Source organism: Hippocampus bargibanti, linkage group LG06 (assembly GCF_051943395.1).
Source record: "Hippocampus bargibanti isolate YZ-2025 linkage group LG06, ASM5194339v1, whole genome shotgun sequence".
NCBI lineage: Eukaryota > Metazoa > Chordata > Actinopteri > Syngnathiformes > Syngnathidae > Hippocampus > Hippocampus bargibanti.
In genome coordinates, this window is record NC_142739.1 from 28,736,260 (window position 1) to 28,747,115 (window position 10,856).

The 10,856-nt window shown below is 36.7% G+C and overlaps 1 protein-coding gene across 5 annotated transcripts in view; it reads right to left on the reverse strand.

Annotated features, from left to right (window-relative positions):
- The window catches only part of ddr1 (discoidin domain receptor tyrosine kinase 1), a 44,860-nt gene extending 36,670 nt beyond the window's left edge, over window positions 1-8,190 (reverse strand). For 4 of the 5 annotated variants that reach the window (XR_016115449.1, XM_088999791.1, XM_088999794.1 and 1 more), the window contains exon 1: window positions 7,924-8,189. The gene's annotated coding sequence lies outside the window, so the exon portion shown is untranslated. Of the gene's footprint in view, window positions 1-7,923 lie in introns of all 5 variants that reach the window. The other variant, XM_088999793.1, reaches the window with a different exon arrangement.
- Window positions 8,191-10,856: the final 2,666 nt, after the last annotated feature.

The window sequence follows — 10,856 nt, forward strand, 5'->3', positions numbered from 1 at the left end:
TATTTGCTCCTGGCTCATTAGCAATTGCAACACTAGCGCTTTTCTCATTAGCGCTGAGATGCAAAGGTCACGACCCCCCTCCTCCTCTCTCCCTCCGCCGGTTGAGTTGCTTGCCGGGACTTTTCTTGTTTTTGTTATTTATTTTTAGGTTATTTTAAACCTATTTAAATACAGTAAAGTCTCGTTATATCGATATCGGATATATCGATAGTCCCGGTTATATCGATACTATTTCTATGCACGCACGGAGAAAATTACATGCAAACAGGGTTGGATATATCGATAGTCCTGGTTATATCGATATTTTTTCGGACTCCCTTGACTATCGATATAACGAGACTTTACTGTACTATAAAAATAATTCAGTTTATCGTAGGCAGGGGTGGGGGGGCGGAGCTTCATTTCTCGTGGAGAAAATCCCCAGGTTGAATTGCTCATGTGAATATAAATAAGTGAATAAATAAATATACAAAAAAATTGGAAATGCGAATAGGTGAGTTTTTTGGAAGATATGTGATCAGCCTTTGCTACACAAAACTTTTACGACAACTTAGCCGTTATCTTACAGATATGTTTATTTATTTATTTATTTATGTATTTATATATTTGATAAATAATAATAATAATAATACTACATTTCATTTATAAGCGCCTTTCAAAACTCTCAAATAAATAACTAAATAATAATTAATAGATAATAATAATTATTGCTGAATATTAAATACTAAATAAAAAAATAAAAAAAATTAAAAATTAAAAAAATTAAAATAAAAAAAGAAATAAAATAAAAAATGTAAAATAAAAAATAAAAAATGTAAGATAAAAATAAGAAATAAAAAAATTACATTTAAATTAAAATTTGAAATTAAAATTAAAGTTAAAATAAAAAAAAATAAAAAATGGAAAATACATACTACATAAAAAAATAAAACAACATAACATAAAAAATAACATAAAACAAAAAAATAACAAAAAATATAATAAATAGATAATGATAGTCACAATGATAATGATCATGATAATAATACATTATATTTATAAGCCATTTTTTTTTCAAAACTCTCAAGGACACTTTACAGGATATTTATGCAGTCCTAAAACTCAATATTCTGTGGGTCCTGCAATTTGAGTGACAATGACAAAAACCCTGGCACTCGAGTAGGACACATTTTTGCACATTGTCTGGCAGTGAATGAGTTAAAAATGGTTTCACTCAAATAAATAAATAAATACATGAATAATGTGCTATCTTAGCCAGAAGCGCTCAATTTGAGCCGCAGGATGACACCTCAATAACCTTCGACACTCCCCACACGCACCCACTCACCCTCCAGCTCTAAAGCGACTTCAATTACTCGGCTCATGACAAGTTCCCCATGCTAATGTGAGGCAACCCCCCCCCCCCCCATCTCACACACACGGCGTCGCCGTCCCACCCGCGGGCACCACGTCAGCCCGACTCGCAGCTGAGAGGAAAAAAAAATAAATTAAATAACGCAAGGCGGCAGCTTCAACTTTGATGCCGAGCACGACTTTGTTGCCCGCTCCAAATCGTCGACATTGCCAGGAGACTTGGGTGATTGATGCCCGTGTTACTGGAACCCCTCACCCACTTCTTTCCCTCCCCACCCGAGCTTTCCATATGAATGTGTGAGGTCTGAAGCAGATGAACAAGCCCCCCCCCCAAAAAAAAAATTTAGTTAGAATTTTTAGATTGAAATCAGATTTCCGAGATCAAAATCTAAATTCTAAGATCAAAGTCAGAATTCTGAGATCAAAGTCTAAATTCTGAGATCGAAGTTCGAATTCTGAGATTAAAGTCCGAATTCTGAGATAAAAACCCGAATTCTGAGATTGAAGTCAGAATTTCGAGATTGATATTAGACTTGAGCAAAGCGTGTCTGTTCCAGCACAGGATTCTACATCGACCGGCTAGGACAAGAACAGGGGTGGCTATGTTGGATTTGGTACATCTGATCAGTCCTATTTTTATGAATTTCTTTAGCGATAAATAAACAAAAAAGTAGCAATGCTAGTTTTACATTTGTGACGACATTGACATGTTTTTTCATCTTCATGGTCACCCCTGAAAAATCGACCTCTGTCTGTCTCAAATGTTTTGTTGTTCAATAAAAGGTTTCCATCGATTTTTCTGAAGGCGGAGACCTAATCTGACACTTGAAAAAGAGACCTTGTGTCAATACCTCCCACCCCCTCTTGGTTAAATAAAGGTTTTGATCGATTTTTCTGGAGGCGGAGGCGGCCATGTTTGATGAATCCTGTGATGTGATTTAATAATAATAATAACAATAATCCATTTAATTTATAACTGCCTTCTATAAACGCACTCTTAAGGTCACTTTACAGTCACCGGATACGTTTTTCTGTGGGTGAGCAGCGGCAGCCACACGTGCCAACGTTCACTCAACCCGGAAGTCACTCAAATAGATAGAAAGTTAGCTAGCTAGCTAACAGATAAATCGTAGATAGTCAGCTAGATAGTTGAATAACTCAAATAGGTAGAAAGTTAGCTAGCTAATAGATAATTAATAGATAGCTAGCTAGATAGCTAATAGATAACTCATAATTAGCTAGATAGTTGAATAACTCAAATAGGTAGAAAGTTAGCTAGCTAGCTAATAGATAACTAATAGCTAGCCAACCAGATAGCTAATAGATAACTCATAGTTAGCTAGATAGTTGAATAACTCAAATGGGTAGAAAATTAGCTAGCTAGCTAATAGACAAGTAACAGATAGCCAGCTAGATAGCTAACAGATAACTCATAGCTAGTTAGCTAGATAGTTGAATAACTCAAATAGGTATAAAGTTAGCTAGCTAGCTAATAGATAACTAATAGCTAGGCAGCGAGATAGCTAATAGATAATTCATAGTTACCTAGATAGTTGAATAACTCAAATGGGTAGAAAATTAGCTAGCTAATAGGTAAGTAACAGACAGCCAGCTAGATAGCGAACAGATAACTCATAGCTAGTTAGCCAGATAGTTGAATAACTCAAATAGGTAGAAAGTTAGCTAGCTAGCTAATAGATAAGTAACATAGCCAGCTAACAGATAACTCATAGCTAGCTAGTTAGCTAGATAGTTGAATAACTCAAATAGGTAGAAAGTTAGCTATTTCATTTTATGGATTTTGGTGGAATTTTGTATTTCGTGTCACGCGATTGGTGTTGCCTGAAAAAAGGACACTATGGGGCTTTTCGGAGCCCTAACCAAAAATTGTACACGTTTCAAAAGAAACAGTCAATTGCTTGTCAATCAAGGTCCCACCAAAATTGGCGTTGTAAGACATAGAGCGTTCGCTCACTTCTCACTTTTCACACCATCAACAAAGCGGAAAGAAATGCCGACAGCCGTTGACAATAAGAGCGTATTTTGACAAGGATGCTACATGTCGAGAATCAAAATGGATGCCAAACCCAGAGGAAGGTAAGCGGAGATTTACTCCATTCTGTTTTTTTTTTTCTATTTCTTTGCACATATGCTCTCGTTCCGACACGGACATTCCAGTCTACTTCCATGTTTCAAATCCTTGAAAAGAAACCGAACAGAGAAAGGCTGAGATAACTGTTGTGTTATCTCAAAAATGTATCTACAGTGATAACTCAGTTTACGAATTTAATTGGTTCCCAGAAAGTGTGTGTAAGACGAAAAGTGTGTCTTCCAAACATTAATTTCCCATAGGAAACCATTAAAAATGAGACTAATTTGTTCCCAAGTCCCCATAAAACATAATTTTCTATTAAATAAGCCTTAAACCTACACAAAATATACCTGATTTTATGTATAATAAATGTGCTATTGTATTGTGATTAAAGAAATACATTGTACAGTATAATAGTCGTTTTATTTACCTTTGTGATGGTCGTTAATGTAGTTGCCTCTTGATGATATCCGAGTGAAGTTGCCGTGCTTTCTCCGCGATAATAGCCTCACTCACAATGTCCCCTGCTAGCTGCTTTTTGTCAATCCAAATCAACAGAAGTTTTGCAACCTCTTCTATTGCCTGAGACCGTTGCTTAGACAACACAGAAACACCCTTAGCCACAAGTAGCAATGGTCGAGTTAGCATATTGGTACTGGCGCTCTGTGTGTTTCTCGCCAATTTAATGTTCGTAAAATGAAAAGTTCGTTAGCTAAAGCGTTCGTAAAAAGAGGTATCACTGTATTTTTTTGTTTGTTTTGTTGCCGAAATTATTCGCGGACAAATTCATCCCCCACCAAATTCATATCAGATGACCCGCATTTGCTTTACAACAGTGACAAGAATGTCGTCTCCTTGGCGGAGGAAATTAGCGTATGAGAAGATGCACAGCGAGGAAAATCCAATCGCGATTGGAAAAGATTAAACCCGGCGAGAAAGCGCAGGCGGCCACTTTGAAGTCGGGCCTCCCGTTTAACACAATCAATGTGCTCTTCTGACCGCAGCACGCGATTCCTTTGAAAGGCTAAATCTGTCTAGACTTGATGAGGGAGAAGATTCCTCAGTCTCGCATTAACTTTTGTTGCTCCATTAGCAAGGCACGTGAGATTATGGCACCCTCACCCCAAAAATATGCAACTGGAACAAAAAAGGCAGAATTCTGAGACTAAAAACTGAATTCGGACACCATAGTTAGAATTTTGATAGTAAAATCAGAGTTCTGAGATTAAAATTTGAATTTTGAGATTAAAGTCACAATTCTGAGATTAAAATTTGAATTTTGAGATTAAAATCACAATTCTGAGATTAAAATCTGAGTATTGAGTCAGAATTCTAAGATTAAAGTCAAAATTCTAAAATTAAAATTTGAGTCTGTCGATTAAAGTAACAATTCTGAAACCAAAGTCAAAATTCTAGATTTAAAATCAGAGTTTTTAGATTAAAGTAACAATTCTGAGATTAAGGTCACAATTCTGAGATTAAAGTCACAATTCTGAAATTAAAATCTGAATTTTGAGATTAAAATCACAATTCTGAGATTAAAGTCAAAATTCTGAGATTAAAATCTGAATTTTGAGATTAAAATCACAATTCTGAGATTAAAGTCAAAATTCTGAGGTTAAAATCTGAATTTTGAGATTAAAATCACAATTCTGAAATTAAAATGTGAATTCTGAGATTAAAGTCAGAATTGAATTCTGAGATTAGTCATAATTTTTGGATTACAATCTGAATTTTGATATTAAAATCACAATTCTGAGATTAAAATCAGAATTATGAGATTAAAATCTGAATTTTGAGACTACAATCACAATTCTGAGATTCAAGTGACAACTCTAAAACTAAAATTTGAATTTTGAGATTAAAGTCATCCTTTTGAGATTAAAATCTGAATTTTAAAATCAAAATCACAATTCTGAGATTAAAGTCAAAATTCTGAGATTAAAATCTGAATTTTGAAATCGAAATTACAACTCTGTGAGTACAGTCACAATTCTGATATTAAAATCTGAATTTTGAGATTAAAGTCACAATTCTAAAGATTAAAGTAAAAATTCTGAGATTAAAATCAGAATTTTGAGACTAAAATCACAATTCAGAGATTAAAATCAGAAATCTGAGAGTAAAATATGAATTTTGAGATTAAAGTCAGAATTGAATTCTGATATTAAAATTTGAATTCTGAAATTAAAATTTGAATTCTGAGATTAAAGTCATAATTTTGTGATTCCAAATCTGAATTTTGAAATCAATCTTAGAGTTATTATTATTGTCATTGTTAATGCATCTTCCATACCGCTTATTCATTATTATTCTTATTTTTATTGTTATTATTATTGTTGTTATTGTTATTGTAGATTAAAGTAACAATTCTGAAACTAAAGTCAAAATTCTAGATTTAAAATCTGAGTTTTTAGATTAAAGTAACAATTCTGAGATTAAGGTCACAATTCTAAGATTAAAGTCACAATTCTGAAATTAAAATCTGAATTTTGAGATTAAAATCACAATTCCGAGATTAAAGTCAAAATTCTGAGATTAAAATCTAAATTTTGAGATTAAAATCACAATTCTGAAATTAAAATGTGAATTCTGAGATTGGGATCGAAACCACAATTTATTCACTGTGAGGCAGACGCTCTAACCACTGATGAACTTGCAAGCCAGAGCTTCAGGTTATGTTTACGTCTGCTTCCCCCAAGGCGAAAATCACGTGATGATGTCATCTGAGGTCACCCGAGCGCAACCGGGATTGCACCTGGACGTGCGCAGGTGGTGACCACCAAACACGGGTTTTTGGGGGGCTGTGGAACAGGAAATAATGGCTGTCGTTTGTCTTGTTTTTTTTTATATGTGTGTGAAGGAAGGAAGGAAGGAAGGTGCCATGTCAAGAAAAGCAGGAGGAACGCGGCTGTCTGCGCGAACAAAATGCACTGATCCAAATCCTCTCAAAAAAACAGCAAGTTGACTGCATTATAGCATTTTAACTCATTCACGGATGTATTCCGGAATTGAAAATATGACGTAGAGCGCCATTCCGGAATTTTTCATGCTTGGGTGGTGATAAAGCACTGGCCATGGCCTCTGGCAATGATTTTGTTTTCCACAATAGGGCAGCTTTTCATTTTTTTCCCCATGTTAGCGCTTTGTTGCAGCTTCAACCGTTGTTAAAGCACTATATAAGACAATATTGCATAGTATTTTGGACAGCTGCCCCCATTTAAAGCTCATATAACTCCAAACCCATATCATTTAGGAATTACCTCTATTTTTTCTGATCAAAGACGACACGAGCTAGCTTCCTAGCTAGCTATTTATGGTCAATTAGCTATCTGGCTGGCTAGCTTACTAGCTATTAGTTATCTATTAGCTAGCTATCTAACTTTCTACCTATTTGAGTTATTCAACTATCTAGCTAACTAGCTATGAGTTATCTATTAGCTAGGTAGCTAACTAACTTTCTATCTATTTGAGTTATTCCAGGTTGAGTGAAAGCTGGCCACTCCATTCCATTAAGCCATCAACGACCATCACAAAGGTAAATAAAACGACTTTATTATACAGTAGTTTAGTTCTTTAATTATAATACCATAGCACGTTTATTATACATAAAATAAGGTATATTTTGTGTAGTTTTAAGGCTTATTCAGTAGAAATGTATGTTTTATGGGGACCTGGGAAAGGATTATTCTCATTTTAATGGTTTCCTATGGGCAATTAATTTTTGGGATACACACTTTACACCCTCCACACTCTGTCTGGGAACCAATTAAGTTTGTAAACCAAGGTATCACTGTATATAAAAAAAAGGCAACCAGCTCCATTGTAGTCAACTTTATGGAATATTAATATGCAAATTGGGTTTCGACTGTAACGTTATTCGGTGTACGGTGGCCTTTTGAGAAAAAAAGTCACAAAATTCGATCGAGTAACCCTTCGTAGAGTTGGGAACATTTTTGAATAACTAACGTTATTCGGTGTACGGTGGCCTTTTGAGAACAAAAATCACAAAACTCGACCGATGAAACCTTCGTAGATTTGTTCACATATTTTGACATAACTCCGATACTTGGTTGTAAATCGAATGACGTAGTCAAATTAGTATTTTAAACTGACGACAAACTGTATTGACGACTAATTGGTTTCGTTTAGTCACTCGCTCGCCACATGAACCAGGACACCTTGCTGTGCAAAACGTGCTTTCTGCTCGCTCGAGTTTGCAATAAATTCAGGACGTGATGTCCACCGCCAGAGCATTTCAAACACGCGGCTGCTAAGATTTCTGCGCAACGTTACACCTTAGTCGGACTAAATGCGGCAGGCAGGAGGTGTGGGGGGGGGGGGAGATCCGTCACCGTGGCGGCCGTCCAAAACCGCTTCGGGACGAGACTGACGGACGCCAAGCCACACACGACAACACAAACGCACGAACCGCAGCCGTAAATGGATAGGAGAATTGCCGCCCGGCGGGGACGTACCTGGTTAGCCACCAACCGCTACTTCGTGTGACAGCGTCCTCCAAACTTTTTGCTCTCTCCGCTTCGGATCAGCTTTTTGGAAGTATTCCGCTAAAAATAACCACGCAAAATGGTCGCGGCGAAATCAACGAACTCGCTTGCTCCAAACACGTCCACTTGTCACGAAGCTGTCCGATAAACTTGGGGGAGGGGGGTGAAGCAAGACCGCCGGAGTCCGTCGGTGAACGCGAGCGCCAGGGTTGTGGCGACTCCGGCAAGGCAGTCAACCCCCGAAGTGGGCGCCACCAGGTGCTCATTTACATAACTGCACAGGCTGCGTCCAATCAGGGATGAGAGCAAGGTGCCTCATTGAAGATTCAATGAGGTCCCCTGGTCCAATGAGAAGCTGCAAGGGGCGGGGCTTAGTGCCGGACAATGACTTTGGGGTGAACTCAAGTTTGTGTGAAAAGACTGGCCAAGGAGATCCCATCTCATATGCCTTGATAACACTTTGCTCACGATAATAAACAACAAAATAATCTCATATTTTATGATTAATTAATTTCATGATTTTCTTGATGGTTTTATTGTTCTTGTGTTTGTGTTGTTTGTGACTGTAAGATGTCATTGAGAGTTATGAAAGGTGCTTCTAAATAACATGTATTAATTATTATTATTAGTAGTAGTCGTAGTGGGAGTAGTAGAAGTAGTAGTAGTAGTAGTCGTCGTAGTATTAACAGGAGACCAGGGCAATGTTATGAACAGGCTGTTTGATATATTATATCAAACAGATATATTGATATATTATATCAACACACACACATATTTATATATATATATATATATATACACACACGTATATATATATATATATATATACATACATGTATATATATATATACATATATAGACTGAAAATTGATAGCAAATATATACATATATATATATACATATACACACACACACACACATTATATATATATATATATATATATATATATATATATATACACATATACACACACACATATATATATATATACACACATATATGATGAATGCCAATCATCGGTGTTTTTTTGTTGTTGTTTTTGAAGCCCAATTTCCGACAATGATAATGATTATCTTCTCCTAATACATTATTTGAACTCTGAATGACCTTTTCTGACACAACCTACCATGGCTTCCCTCCATTTAACACGATTATTTATCATCGTCCGAACTTTTCGTACCTTTTACGTCCTGACATCAACTCCGCCTTGTCTTTTCTCGTTACGAAGCACCTGGTTCAGGCCATTTAATACTTTCCCAATGCTCGTGAAGGAAACTTTATTCCAGAGCGTCGAGAGCATAACAGCAAAGCATTAAGGTCGCCCGCGGGGAGCGTAATGAGTCAATTTGAAGGCTTTAGTAGCAAGGCACAACAATGTGGTTGCAAAAGCTGACATTTTTTTGGGGGGTTGTTGTTGTTGTTGTGAATACGGGACCCCGAGGCACAGACAAACTGAGAGGAAATTTGCGTTAAAAAAAATGGCTGCCCGCGTGTGCATGTGTGTGTTTACGCCATTTTGCAGCTTTATCGGCTGTGTTGCTACATGCCCGTTTGAATGGGAGGTGGATGAAAACTGAAGCTGGGAGGGACAATCGAGGTTATCAATTGGCTATCTGTCTAGCTAGCTAGCTATGTAGCTGGCTATTTATTAGCTATATGGCTATCTAGATAGTTAGCTAACTGTCTAGCTGGCTATCTATTACCTGTCTGTTAGCTAGCTGTCTAGCTATCTATTTGACTTACTGCTGGGTTGAGTGAACGCTATAGCGTGTGGCTGCCGCTGCTCACCCAGAAAAACTTATTCGGTGACTGTAAAGTGACCTTGACAGTTTTGAAAGGGGCTGAGAAATGAAATGGATTATTATTGTTATTATTATTATTATTATTATTATTATTATTATTAACCCCCTTCACACTCCAATTTTCAATCGTGGATAAAAGGCGCCATTAAACATCTTTTTGCGGCTCTGCATATGTTATGGACGGACAAGGCTTTCGTCAAGTTGTTGGTCGCCGAGGCAACCGTCAATCCCTTGATAGAAATGTTGACACCCACCCCCCACCCACCCGTCCCCCAAATTAATTCCTTCATGTGATGTCTTCTTTCATTGGACTTCAGTCTCTCTTAATTTCCGAGACCTGTTTTTTTGAAGGGACTTTCTTGTGGGAGGACTATTCGTCACACTTTCTCCCACAACCCACCCCAACTTTCCTCTCCCCAAAGCGTTTTGAGTATAAAGCAGCGGAGCATAAAGAGCAGGTCTGATCCTGTGAGGAATTTGTTGGGAGAAAGGGGAACGTTGTAACATGAGCCGGTGCCGTATCAACAGATTTGTTATGATACAGAAGACGTCCCGCAGGTATCTATCTGCACCATTCTTGAGGTTTTTTTTTTTTTCTTCTGGAGACTATTTTTTCATTTTATTTACCTTTACCGTTGCACAAAATGATAGGGTGGCCGAGATAGATTTCTTTCTTTGGACCCCGCATGGTTTGAATTAGTACGGAAGTTGAAATATAGATTTATTGTTTTCAAATTTGCGAGTTCCAAACTTGCAAATTTGCTAGATTCATACTCGCATATTTGCTAAATTCGAAATCGCAAATTTGCTACATTTAAAGTAACAAATTTGCTAGATTCAAACTCGCAAATTTGCTCGCTTCAAACTTGCAAATTTGCTAGATTTAAAGTCACAAATTTGCTCGCTTCAAACTTGCAAATTTGCGAGATTTAAAATCACAAATTTGTTCGATTCGAACTTGCAAATTTGCTACATTTAAGGTGACAAATTTGCTATATTTAAAGTCATAAATTTGCTAGATTCAAACTCGCAAATTTGCTCGCTTCAAACTTGCAAATTTGCTAGATTTAAAATGACAAATTTTCGAGATTAATACTCAC